Raw genomic sequence first — 14,660 nt, 5'->3', positions numbered from 1 at the left:
ACAAGACACCTATCGGCCTAGACTAATAAAACTAGCATAAGCAGTTAGCATAAATATAAGGCCCTACAACTTGAGTAGGAGTACTTGATTAATAAGTTAGCATAAGTAAGTAAACTAACAGTGACCTTAAGTCACAAGATGGCATAAAACTTTGTTTATTGTTTTGTAATAATCACAAGTATTACAAACTGCTGGTAGGTGACTGCAAAAAGGCAGTTTGTACCAGTTTAGAGTAGCCTTGGAGTATTTTACATCAATAATCTAATCAATAAACAATCAATAGATCAGTCAACAATTATATTTTACTAATAAATACAGTTTCACAAAGACACCAGCTAGGTGTCTAAGGGAAGGTAGCAATGTTCACATTGCCAGTGATAGAAATTGTGTGTCCATCTCATGCTGACCAAATGATCCATTTATTTATATTTTTTTTCCAAATACAACAAATATACTAAAATACCAGATTCATTAGAATACACAAAGTAAATAAAGAGAGTTAGGATAAAGGGAGGGCAGGGGAAGCAATATATCTATCTTCAAGATCTATGTTAATCATGGACCTCTACAAAGTCAGCCCAAATTTATTTGAATTTTTCAGACATTCCCTTTCTGCAGAAAAATGACCATTAAAAAAATAGGGCCTCTTGTTAAATCATTGGGCCAGATCTTCATATTTTCTTCTGAATATGTCATGTTTTTCCAGAGGGTATTATGTAAGCTCTGCTATCCATTATGGTTTTGTGCTTAGTCATGTCAGTTTATAACAGTTTGTCATTGGCACAGTTTTGGTCACCCAGCAGAGCAGAAGAGATCAGTAATCTGTGAGGCATTTGTTCCTCATGAAATTGGAAGATTCTGCACTTAAAATAATGACAAGAATACAAAATTATAGGATATGATATGACCACAGGCAGCAGTTCCTTTAATGCCCAGTCTGCTGTAATCAAGTACAAATGATCTCTTCTGGTTTTATGTTTCACCCATGACTGGTAGCTTTTTGAGATTGCATGATTGTGTGTGAGACAGTATTTTAAAACAGGGTCAGATATAGTATCTCAAATCTTTTGTTCATGAATGCAAAACACCAAAGTGACCCCTTTAACAGACCCTGTCCTCACTAAATTTTCTTAGGTCCTCTTGAATTCCAAAATAAGTGTGTCTGCCCATACGTTTTGTTGCTGTTGATGACATTTATTGACTATCTCTTCTTATTTTCTATTACCCTCTTCGTTCTATCTGTGTTCACCAATGGGGGACTTGTTATTAATCTTCTTAGCCAAAACAAGTGGACTAGTGCAGTGTTTAATGTTCTTGCCCTGGTCCTATTTCCATTGTCCCATGAAAATGAGTTAAAGATAACTACACCCCAGCTGCAATTACATTCTAAAATACTGTATGGGAATTTGTCTCAGATATGTGCTTCTGCCAGGTCACTTGAATACCAATTTAAGTATTTTGTTGTAAGGTATAGTAAGGATATGCTGAGTTGCTGTCTAAATCTTTTAGTCAAAGTAGTATTGTCGCAGAACGTTTTAAATTAAGTGACGTTTCTAATCTTCTATATGTTACTCACACTTTTACACACTTAATATAATTAGAAAAAGAAAATGGGTCAGAATTATACCTGGTGTGACTCCATGGAAGTTAGTATAGTTACATCAGGAATGTATTTGACCCTAATAGTTTTGAGGGAGTGGTGAAGATCAAAAAGAGATAAAAGGTGAACTCCACATGGGAGTCCTTTGATGTATCTCTAAGCCGACCTGGTTATATAGTCTAGTACTAACCATTTTACCACTAAATCCAAAGCTAATCAGTCACAAAATGGTAACCTAAAATAACACTTTCATTATAGCAACATCACAGTCATTTAACAAAGAAGCAAAATGTCTCTTTCACCCCCAAGAAATACATTTTAAGAACTCCTTTTTACATAAATTCATGAAATCTATAGACCTTAGTACATCATTTTCATTTCTGCTTAGCAGTTTTTGCTCTGAGTTTCATCAAAAAAGGTTATTTTTCTGAAGACTTTCCGTACAGACATGAGGAATACATGGCCAAAACACTCAGCTGCTGCTTAAAAAAATTTACTTTGCCTTTTTTTTTTGACAACCCAGTATTTCTAAAGCAGTTTCATTATTCAGCCAGCAAGGGGGGAGAAGGTAAATGATGCATTGCTGCTTAGCGCTAGCACATCTCCCAGCTGATGATGAACTTATTTTGTGCACAAGGTAGAAGGAAACCAGTCTTCCAGGGAATGATAACAGCTTTGGAGGAGAGGCCAGCTGTTATTGATGCTTACTGACTGAAAAGAGCTTGTGACCCATTTTGCTATATGTTCACCTTGGGTGTAACAATAATAGTAATTGTCAAAGGTGGGAAACCAGTCTCCTTCTGAAATATCTAGTAACACCAGCATGATTTTAAAAGGACAGCTTCTCGTTTTTATTTCTTTCACTTATTCCTTGGTTTTGTTGCCATTAGCAACACAAAGAATGCACTGGGGTATCATAATAATCCTCCATTAAATCCCTAGTATTTAAATTTTAATGCTATAATTCAACAGCTGACAAAAGCCCATTGAGTAGGTCTAAGGAGAGGAAAAGAGCTAGTCCCATTTTCTCAGGAGTGATGCTATAGCAACATGGAATGAATTTGGGGTCAGGGAACAAGCTGTCTCCAAGCTTTGTCTGCATTTCCTGGCTAAAAGTAGAATTTGGTGTTATAAATTTTACCAAAATAAGTGGTTATTTTGAGCTGCATTAAGATACTTCACTTTGTAAAACCCTTTCCCTTGAAAACAGAGAGAAAGCAACAAAACCAGCACCCAGAGAATAGACAAACTGACAGGCATTTTAGATAGTGTCACCACATAGATTGTTTTATGATCTCCCTGCCTTCTCTGTTTTCTTAACCTCCTAGCACAAATCACACATCAGAATTTGAAGTGTTACAAAACATTAAGTGCATTTTAAAGGAATTAGACAAAGAAAGCAAAATCAATAACTATAGAACAGAGACCTCTTACAATCATCAAAGACCCAAGAAAAGTCTGGAATGTCTTTTTTTTTTATGCTTAGCACTCTGTATACTGAAAGCTTTTATTTTCTGGGGAATTTTGTTCCTTGAAAACAATTGAATACACCTGAAACACAGTTGACCATTGTGTAAAATTTGGCCCATCAAGAGCAACACAACTCCATGAACTCTGTGCTGCCAACTTGAATTTTCAAAGCCATCTTGTTTACTCACCATGGTCTTGATATATAGCCTTTTTCAGAGCCAATTTGGTGTGGATTAAAACACAATGCCTTGCATTTCTATGTACAATATATTGGTCCATCATGGAACTATTTTAAACGATGGGATTTATATGTATCTTTACCATGTTTCTTTTTCAGGAAGACAAAGCATTGCTTGATGTTTCAGTAAAAATGAGGCACAACTAGACCTGTATGAAAATCAGCCTTTCACACTGAGATTCATGGGAACTCATTCGTTTCATTTTTGAACTCATGTTGGTTTCCATCCCATAATTGGCATTTCGAGCTTCACATTTGAATTGATTTGAAATCTCAAAGCAAAACTCAAATGATATTGCCAAGTTTCATCTCAGAACCATGCAAAATTCACATATTTACATGATTTTTTAAACAAATGTGTAAAATGAGCCAGGTTTCCGGAGAACTGGGCTTATGTTTATAAAAATACATAAATAAATAAATAAATAAACAACAGCAAATTTGATGTAGAACGTGGTTTGAGTTTCAAACTGATAATACTCAGGATTAGGTGTAGTTTTTTATAAGAATCTCAAGCAGAAAGTTTTTATATTACAGTAGCACTTAAAGGCTCCATCATGTGCACAAAGAGGGGTGAAGTGACTTGCCCAAGGTCACACAGCGAGTTAGTTAATCAGAGCCAGGATTTCTTCATCTCGGTGCAGGACCCTGTCTATTAAACCACATTGCCTGACTGGTCCTGTCCATCTCTACTGAGGAAGTAGAACCTACTGTCTCCTTTGCATACCTTCACCAGACACAAGCAGAATACTTCTGCTGGCACTTCCTGAGTAATTGGTCAGCCACTTGGTTAGTGCACTGGGACTCTTTCCTCCTTTCCCTACTCACCTACTGGTTTCCAGCAACAGGGGTTTAGAGTGCACGGCTCTAATTTCTGAAGCAAAAGGAAGCACCACTGTTTAATGTGATGCTCTGGGATTCCTGAGCCGTTCCGCCTGTAACTATTCTGGACAGATAAAATGGCTTGGGTTGCCACAGTGCATCTTCTCCTCTCTTCAGAACTTCTCCCTGAGATAAGCCAATATTTGGCTCAAAATCAGTTTGCCAGAGAGCACCGTGAAACAAATGGCAGTTTTTCAAGCCTACATTTTCAAATGTATTTGAGCAAATCCTGTTACATTCTGAACATTATGTGTAATGTGTACACCTGTCTGTAAACTGTGCACACACTGCCCATTGAAAATAGTGCACATAATGCAGTAGGGTGTACCATGTGCTCCCATTCTCTACCCAGTTTTGTGCCAGCATTATTAAGCCGTACACCCACTACCACATATAAATGGTACACTGCATTTTGTTCCCATGTCTGCATTGAATGCAGACTCAATTTTGTTGTATTTAAGATGTGTGCATATTTGAAAGTTATTCTCTCCCACTCTTTAGAGGGCCATTTTTCTATAGCAAAGCTGTGAGTTGCACTCCAAGAGAGATCAGCTCAGTTTACTTTCTGGTCTTTAGTGTAGGAATGATTCCTGTCAGCCTGCTTGAGCTAAAAGGGAAGCAGTTAATATACAAACAGCTTTCAGCTGTTACCCTTGGAAGGATCCCACTGGGAGAGTGAAGAGTAGCCATAGGAGAGAATTTTTTCAGTAATGGCATGTCATCTCCTTGATCTGCTGCTGATATGCTAAATTCTGCTACTGCTTGTGCTAGAAACATGACATTTTATTGTCTGGGCTTTCCAGGCAAGCATTCCTGAATGAAGCACAGTCTTCATTGGGCAGTTATTTGGGGGACTAACTGAAAGAAAACAAGAGGCTTTATTGCCATAACTTTAAAGCATTGCAGGCTAGAAACTGTGCAAATCTTTTGTTAGCTAATTTCTCTTTGTTTATTGTCCTGTGTTTGTCACCAAATTGATTTATATCATGCATATTAGTCAATCTGATGATGTTTCAAACTATGAAAAATAGGAGCAGCATTTTGGAGGGTTTGCCAAACCTTTAGCAAACTATATTTTTTTTCTTGCATGTTTTTACATTGATAAAATAAATGCTCTGACTGGCTGAACTGGGAGCAGCAGTTATCTTTTGTTCTGAAAAAGGAGCTTTTTTCTCACTTTGTCATGGCTTGTATCACACAGATGTTATTGATCATAAAGTTACACATCCCTTTTATAAATGCAACCATGGTATATTTGAACCAATGACCTCCTCTGACAGTGAATTCCACAGGTGTATATGAATGGAACAGCCTGAGATTTGCTCAGTGGACCAGATGGTGATCCCACACTGCATGACATTTGATCATTTAAACACAGACACTGTTCACATAACCTTAGTACAATCCGAGTTGTTTTTGAAGAAGCATGTGCCTGGCCTCTAGCATGCTGAACTGACCAGAAAAAAAAACCCTTCCTAAGTTATGTTTATGCAAAATGTTGCTTGAAGTTCTATATTTGACCTTGCTGTCATTAATGATTATTCTTTGTTTTAGGATATAAAAAAAATTACTTCAGAAACAGATCTTGGAGCAGAAAAGGAGAGTTGAAAATGGAACAAAAGGACTATCATAAAATAACAACTGAATATAGAGTGACATTGCCTCCACAGAACCTCACTCTAGGCCTAGCCATGTGGCCATAAAGCTTTATGAAACAGCGGCTGCCAGCTGGGGCCGTGTTTCAATTCCCTTGAGTTCTACATTCCATAGGTGAGGTTATAAATACTTCACCTGTTCTAGTGGTCCTTCAGCTCCTCGCTGTCCAGCTGCCAGGGATATTATGAAAGGATTCTTTGCCTTCCTCCATCATGTTAGTTTTCTGTAAATCGCTGTTGATAGTTTACATTTAGGTTTAAACTCTAGTCAAGAGTCTGTTTGATTGTTGTAGTTTTTCGACTGTTTGTCAAACCCTTTGCTGTTTTGGGGTGGCCTCATGCATTGCCCCACATGACAGACTTAGCTAGGAAAGCAAGGCTTAAGAGATGGCTGAAGTTCTAGAGGTTCATTTAGGCTTTTTGTTTGTTTGTTTTAAATCAGGAAACCAAATACATTATTTGGTATTTTGGATTTCCAAGACAAAGAAAAAATCCTCATTTATGAATGTAGGGGATGTATTAAAACCAGTCAAAGAGGTCTGGTAATGCCTTTCCATTGATAATATAATAATAATATTAGCATGATACAGACATTAAATAGCTAATCCTTTGTGAGGTAGGTGGATAATAATACCTAGCTCTTATATAGCACTTCTCATCAGTAGATCCCAAAGTGCTTTACAAAGGGAGGTAAGTATCATTATCCCCATTTTACAGATGTGAAAAGTGAAACACAAAGGCGAAGTGACTTTCCCAAGGCCATATTATGAATCAGTGGCAGAGTAGGGAATAACACTCAGAGGTCCCTGACTCCTCACACTGTGCTCACTCCTCCAGACCATTCTGCTGGGGTGGTTTCTACGTACCTGTATTCTCTCTACTAAGTCCCAAGGGATGGGGTTTGTGTTATTCATGGAACATCCTCTCACATGCTTGCTTGTTTTCTGCCGCAAGTGAAGTTAGAAAATGCTATGGCATCTACTCCAGAGGTCCTGGAATCTAAAAAGATGGAAAAGTTTGGTAAGAAAGCTCATTTCTCTGCAGCACCCTTTCTGGCAGACACTCTTTGCAAGGCTATCATGGCACCATAAAACTCGTCCTTGTAGTCTAAGCTTCCCTCTTGGTCCCAACTCATGTCAGAAGACAAAAAACAGCAGCTCCTTAAATGGAAGGATGTGATTGGGGTGGTAGCTCCAGACGTAGGAGACCCAAGTTCAAATAGCTGCTCTACCACAGATTTCCTATGCGACCTTTGAGAAACTTGTTTAGTCTCTCTATGCCTCAGTTCCCCATCTGGGAAGGAGGATAATAGCACTTCCCTACCTGACAGGGGTGTTGTCAGGATACATACATTAAAGATTGCAATGCACTCAAATATTACATTGATGGGAGCCATATAAGTACTCAAGATAGTTAGTCCTCCAAATCTTTACCAAGGGGTCTTTAATCATTTGCTGAGGACCTCTTATTATATATCTATCATAGCTCTGAGGTTTTTGGCCACAGCTGTATCTCTCATGAGACACTCTTGGTTCTGGAATTTAGGTCTTTTCAAAGCAGTGCAAGTGAAAATAATTGATTTGCCCTTTGAAAGAACTGATCTCTAGTTCTGAGGCAGATGAAGTTTTAGAGAATCAACTGGCCAGAGCCAGATATCTGGGATTTGGTTCAATCAGCTCCTCACAGAACATCATCTCAGGTTCTAAAAGGAGATGTTTCAGCAGTCCACCTCTGGATTGCCTTACCAACAGGCAGTGCTTAATTTGTGCCAGGGCTTGCCAGTTCATGGCCCCAGCACCCCTGGGCTTGCTGCATCACTTATGAATGTAAAAAACATTGCTTGAGTCCTGGTGCCTAACTGCTAGAGTCCCAGCACCCCCTCCTTTACAAATTAAGCATTGCCAGCTGGGAAGCCTTTCCAAGCCCTTCAGAAAAGAAAAGATTTTCCTCTTCAACCTCAGCAATAGGTGGTATTGTGTTTAGGCCACAAGTAAATCCTTGCCCTTCTTTCTCTTCTACTTATCCCCTTTATCTCAGTTTCTTTAAGGCATGATAATTCATTTTTTTAAACTACTAGGTACTAAGATCTATTGGGGTTTTCCCTCCAATCCAAAGCCAGGCCAAAACTCAATCTCCTATTCAGGGAGCCTTCTCACAAGAAACTGAGGTGAGAATAGGTCATGGGCCTGACGTTTCTTAGAACCTGATAAAGAAACATGAATCACATTTTACTAGCAGAACATCAGGTGTTATGAAAAAGCCTTTCCTCAATTTGTCAGAACAAAGTGACATCAATTAAATCAACGGGCAGTAAATTTAGAACAAGTAAAGGAAATATTTCCTTAGGCAGTACGGAGTGAGGCAGCCTGTGGCATTCACCACCACGGGAGGTCTTTGAGGCACATACTTTGGCTGGATTTGAACAAGGATTGGATAATTTTATGATCATTCATAACATTTCTAGTTATGCAAGCTAAAACCATGATAAGGATAATGAAATCTCATGCTTGATGGCATAAGGTGATCACCTGCAGAGGCCAGGAAGGAATTTGTTTTGTTTAATTTTATTTTCTCCATGTACAGCATTGCACAACTGGGTAGGAACATTGTATGTGGGGGCTTTTCAAAATATATATTTTTAACTTTCCTCTGAAGCAACAGAGTGACTACTGGCAGAGACTGGAAACAGGGCTTGTCAAGATTTTAGGGTAACTGCAACTTTAACCTCCACCATGGGCTACTCTAGGAATGGCTGTCCAGATCTCAGGTCTCTAGCGTTCACCTCTCTCTACCCAGGAACCCACATCTCTTCTCTCTTGAGAGCGAGGTTTCAAGCTGCAGTCGCCTATAGTTCTCTATGATATCCCCAGCAAGCCAGTCTGCCTAGAGGCCAGCGCCTGTGCTTTGCTTTCTCTGCGAGGGCTCTGCCAGCCATTAGCCCATAGCTCTTTCTCAGGAGTACAAGTTTAAAAAACATATAGAGAAAACCTATAAAAAATGTATTTAACCACTTTACCAGTAGCCCTCCATCAATCTTAGGGAGACTCTTGTCGGTTCCTGCTTTTGCAATCTCCCAGTAGATTGGCGTTCTTTTTTGCACAAAAAATCATGCCCATTTGCTGGCGTGGAAAGAAGGCCCCCTGTGTCTGTTTAAACTCAGCCTTTATATCCCCCAAAATTTTTCCTCCCACCCTCTTGAAAATAGGTAAAGCCCATCTCTCCCCCGTTCCCCAGGTGCTTACCCAGCCTTTGGAGCCTTTCTGCATAGCCAGTCCTGAGATTTTGCATTAATCTCCCCCCCACTGGTTCCGGATTCCACAGGAACACCCCCTCCCCACCTCTCTGTGTGCCAGGAACACACAAATACACGTCACCTGTATTGGTACAAAAGGCTATGAATATTCTACAGGTCATACCACCTGGCCCATCTCAATATCATATTTTTTTGTGGTTTTCATACATAAATATAAAATACTGAACAGTGAGAACAATAAATCCATCCTGTAACCATAACTTGCCAACATTGCCACTCTTTGCTAACTCAGCTCCCCCTCTCCCAAAGAGCTGAGATGACCTCCAATAAGGGCATGCCTGTACTTTTAACATATATATCTGTCACATCATTAATTGAATTGCATTTCAGGAGGGAATTTGGGGGTTCCTGGGATCATGGATAGGCCACATGTTTAGTATTTAGTTTTCCTTTACTAAGTCTGATTCTGTGGAAGAACCTTCAAAGGTCATTTCCATGCACCTATTCCCCAGCCAGAGGTCTCCGATGGCAAGGGAATAGTGGATAAGATTTATCCAATGGACAGCAGCTTTTTACTTTGGTTACTACACAGAAAAGTCACGTCCTATGCTGAACGACCATAAAATGTGATAGATTGGAAATGCCAATCCAGCCCTGCAAAATGCAACCGCAGTAGAGTGTCAGATAGATGAGCACAAGAAATTTACTGAAAGTAAAGCCTCGGGAGACTTAACCAATGCAAAGGGAAAATCAATGACAATTACATTTCTGTTTCATAGCTCAGGCAGGGATTTTTTTCCTTTTCCAATCCAGCACCACCTATTTTCTGATGGTCAATGTCTGTAAGAGGTGGATGAACCCACTACTTCACCTGAATACAGGCTTGGACAAGTGAGATTCAGATATGTAAACTAAAATAAAATCTACACCCTGCCTGAATCTTCATGGGGCAAATGATAGGTCAAACCACCTATTAAAATGGCTATTTCTGGAAAGCCACATATGAAAGCAGGTTAAATTCTCTGCATAGGAGCATATGTTGCAGGGTGTAAGGTAATTAATTGCCATGTGGTTCAGGGAGGAATTATTCCTGTATGTTTAGCACTGCACAGTTGTCTACATGAATTACCATGTGCTTTGATTCATCTGAAGCATTATGTATTAGTAGCTGCTAGGTTTTATAGATCAATGATCTAATCTGGTATGGTAAACTCAGTGTTCCTAAATGTGGGTGCTTGGAATCAAATGTTCTCAGTTTGAATATCCGAGGTTGAGTGTGAATGGTGAGGACCCCTTTATGGCTGTGGAGCTCAAATTGGCAGAGAAGTGACGGTATGACTCCCAGAAAGGGATATTATCTCTTAACTTTTTCTTAACTTTTTTTACACTTCCCATCCTCACCTACTTTTTCCAACTGGCAACAAAGAGAATGAAGGTCTTGACTGACCACTTAATCCATCCCTTCTTCCAATTGAAACACTGCAGGAATTTCACCATAGCTCTTGTTAAACTCCACAGTAAAAATGTTTTGGTTGTTTTTTTGTTGGGAAACTCACAGTGGCAAAGTACGTACAAGGAAGGCTAACCTTCCAACAAGCCAGAAAAGTCTGTTCCTGTGAGGTTGCAATCTTTAATGCCAGCTAATGTATATATTTATTTGTTTGGTCAGTTCAAATATCAGATTTGAGGAAGTCTTCAGATTCAGATTTTTTTTTTCACCATCCAAGCTTTCATGTTTTTCCTTATATAGAGACAGATGGACCAATCATCTTTTTAAATGAAACTGAGAAAAGAATGCTCATGCCAAGTCAGATTCTAAGGTCTAAGATTTCTTTTTTTATATATTATTTTCAGACACAAGAAAAGATGAGCCGCACGCAAGAACTGTACTCTGCGACTAGGTCTGCTTCCAAGTCTGAATCTGAAGGTGGGATATGGGCTTTTTTTAGCCACAAAATATGTGAACCGCAAAAGTATGTAAACTACACACACATATTTGCCTGTTCTTTTCAAAGGAATTCTCTTCGTTGCAGTAAAAAAAAAAAATAGTACCCACAGAAAGCTGGCAATCCAGCAATCCATAGCCCAGCAGAAGTCTATGGAATGTTCCTGACTGCTTTGCATGCTAAAATATACAGCTTTATAAATAGTGTTAAGATCTTTAACTCTAGTATAAAAAAAAAAGTAAAAAAATATTAATGGGTACAGTTTCCCAAACAGCACGTGTCATATGCACAAAAATAGTGTTAATAAACCAGCCACTCCCTGCATGCTTTTCCCAGATGTCATTTTTAAAATGTAACAGTCTGATAGCATTTTGCTTCAAAAGATATTGATCTTCTAGCATGCTGACCTAGACTGTGACTTCCTAGCCTTTAGATAATATTAACAAGCGGTTACTCACACAAGGAATCCTAGTGAAACCACTAGGGCTACTTGCTGAGTAAAGCACTGCAGCTATGAGTGACATAATCTGGTGTTTGTTCATAATCAGTTTTGTTTCTAATGTATGGGCCTAGGCATTGGTTCAAAGAAAGCACTTAAGCACCCAAATCAGTCTCAGTTCAGGACAGCACGTAAGTATGTGCTTAAATTTAAGCAAGTGCTTAAGGCACATGGGACCGAATTAAGCCAATGGAACTTAAGTACATGCTTAAATGCTGTCCTGAATATAAATAATTTCCTGAATAAAGGCCTTAATTTCATAAGGTGGATACAATGGCTGTTGCCTTACAACTCCATAGTCACAAGTCATATAATTTAGTTTTTTTCTTGTCTAGGGTCTTTCATATGAAGATCTCGGACCCCATTCAGCATGTTAAATTAAGCTTCTCAGCTTCTTCGAAGTGAATACTTATTAGAGCTGAGTGAATAAATCATAACAAATAATGAATTAGATGAATTGTATCTCTTTTTCCATTTGAGGAATGTCAACAGAGTGATCTGAATTTCCTTGAATTCATTATTTTACATTTGTTGTGAATGTTGTTTACACTTTTTCCCTCTGTTTGATTCTGAATATTCAAAATTCAAATTATTTTCTTAGTTGTGATCGTTTGCTTAAGTGAGATGGAATTTCTGTACCATGAATGGATGGGTTTAACTCATAATTAGGTCTCAGCTGTGAACCCTTATGCAGAGTCCCCATATGGTTTTGTTACCCTCCTTTTCTTCCTCTGCACCTTATCCTTAGGTGACTGTAGCCGGGAGGGATAGCTCCCCTCTGAGAGGGACCCAGAGGGAGAACTGAACCCACCCTGGCTGCTAGAGCCTAGAAGAAGATCACCTGACCGGAAGCAGGGAGGCGGGGTCAGGCCTTTAAAACCCCGGCCTGCGAGCTCAGTCAGGTGGGGACAGCCGAGGGAGAAGGATGCCTCTCCCTGAAGGCTCCATGCTAGAACCAGGCCCACGCTGAAGGGGAAAGGCCCGTCTTAACCCCAGACTGGGGACTGACGGAGAACCTACCTGAGTCCCCCGTTGCCTGGGAGTCGGAGGAGGGCCCGCCCAGGCTACCCGCTGCCAGGGAGGATAGACCTGAGCAGTACCGAGCCTGGGACCCGGAGAACCTACCGGTCCTACCAGCGGCCTGGGGGCCGGAGGACCTGGAGGAGCTCCCCTCTGAGGAGGAGCCCATGGAGTTGCCGGAGCTGCCACCAGTGGATGAGGAGGGCCTGATGGGACTACCACATCCCGGCGACCTGGAGGAATCAGGTACCTGTTGGTATGGGGAGGAAGGAGCCACCCCGGGAGAACCTTACCCTCCTTACCATCCCAGGCGCTAGACTGCTTGTTTACCAGCCCTGCCTACGGGCCAGGGCGGAAGACTGTTGGCTCGCCCGCCCTGCCTAGGGCCGGGGCGAAGGACCAGGCGATCTCCCCGCAGGGGAGAGTCAGGAGGAGCGGTCCCCCTCTAGAAAGGATTCAGAGGGGAACCCCAGGCGCTGTCCCCAGAAGGGCACGTTTACAGTGATCCTAACCATTTGCATGGACTCAGCTATCATCGCTATGCTGACAATTCTATATCAATTCTATTTCTCCACTCTAAACCTGTCTCCCTCTGTTCAGCCTCACATTTCGCTCTCTCTGACATTTCATCCTGAATGACTCAATGTCAGCTCAAGCTCAACATTGTGCTATAGAGTAAGTCCTCCAAGAAGTGTAGAGATGCCACATTTTCTATATACTCTAGATGTAGTCTTTGGTTTCCCATTCATGACATGCTTCTTGCCAGGGCAAAAACAAAGAAGCCAAGCATGGGGCAGTTGCAGGCTGCAGCTACACAAAATAGTAGAAAGTTTATTACCTCATTTCTGTATCTAGTCCCTGATAAAGGGTTTTTCTTGACACTGGCCTGCACGTCATAAAGATACTATGAACATCATCAAACCAAGCTCCTTATTTTACCTCCTAAAACCTCTTCACTTCCATTTTCCATTATTGCCAACAACAATACCATTCTCCTTGTCACCTAGACACACAGCTTTGTCATTCTCTTTTACACCCGCTCTTTCCTTTTCCCCTCACTTCCTGGCTGTGACCAAAACTTGCCACTTCTTCTTCCACAACATATCAATTATCCAGTCTTTCTATATAGATGCACATTTTCCAATTTTTTTTCTGGAATTCAAGGTACTGCACAGCTCTGTCCCTGCCTATATCTTGAGCCTTGGCTTGTTTAAGCATGTGCTTAATTTTAGTGCTTTGCTTAATAAGCGTCTAAACCATCAAACTCTATAAAATAAAATTCCTCCTAAAATCATAATTCTGTGTCACCTGCAAGAAGCGGGTTTACAATAACAATAATAATAATGGAATCATCAAGATATGCATGTATCCAAACAGTAACCACATGGTCTCATTGTAATCCCTGTTCTTCATCATCCCAATCCCTTCAATTGTTTGTAACTCTCATATGTTACATATATGCAAATTAAGATAGTAAGATCTTGTCCTTTTATTATCTGTAGAAGTCTCAGCACACTTTTGAGGATTGTATTTTAGTATATTTTAGACATTGTACAATGTATATGAAACACTTGCAACAGTTAAGATTAAAGATTAGTGGCCTATTTTTTACTAAATCTTGTGCCAAGGAAGTCTGTCCTTGATGTGGGAACAGTTCTGTTGACTTCATAATGCTTCTTTGTTGGGGGAAGAAAAAAATCTTTGAACTGGCTTAAAAAAAAAAGTTGTGCAATGGTTCATGAAAGAAAATTTTTTTTCATTGTTGGGCTGAACAGGTCAAAAGGTGAAATTGCAACAATTTGAGTCTCTGATTGATAGACTCTGATTGTAGAAAGTCTGCCCACATGCTCCCCAGGGATGTCCAGCTGAGAAAGTGTTGTGTGATCAAAAATGCTTTTAGTGGCAGGAGTGACAATAAGGGGGATGGGGAGAAGGGATCTGACTGCATTTTTATTCCCAATAATTTTTTTTCCATCCCAATTTTCTGATAGTACAGCTCAATTTTTGTTGCTGGGGAGGAGGGGGGGCTGGCAATTACCCTCCCTAAACAAAGTGTCTCCAAGCTTAGCTTCACAAATTGCTACCATTTCTATCAAT

The sequence above is a fragment of the Emydura macquarii genome, unplaced genomic scaffold (genome assembly GCF_026122565.2).
Source record: "Emydura macquarii macquarii isolate MOO-44397 ecotype Brisbane River unplaced genomic scaffold, CSIRO-AGI_Emac_v2 contig_1146, whole genome shotgun sequence".
Taxonomy (NCBI): domain Eukaryota; kingdom Metazoa; phylum Chordata; order Testudines; family Chelidae; genus Emydura; species Emydura macquarii.
The sequence above is the reverse complement of the archived record's forward strand: the minus strand, read 5'-3'. Positions refer to the sequence as shown.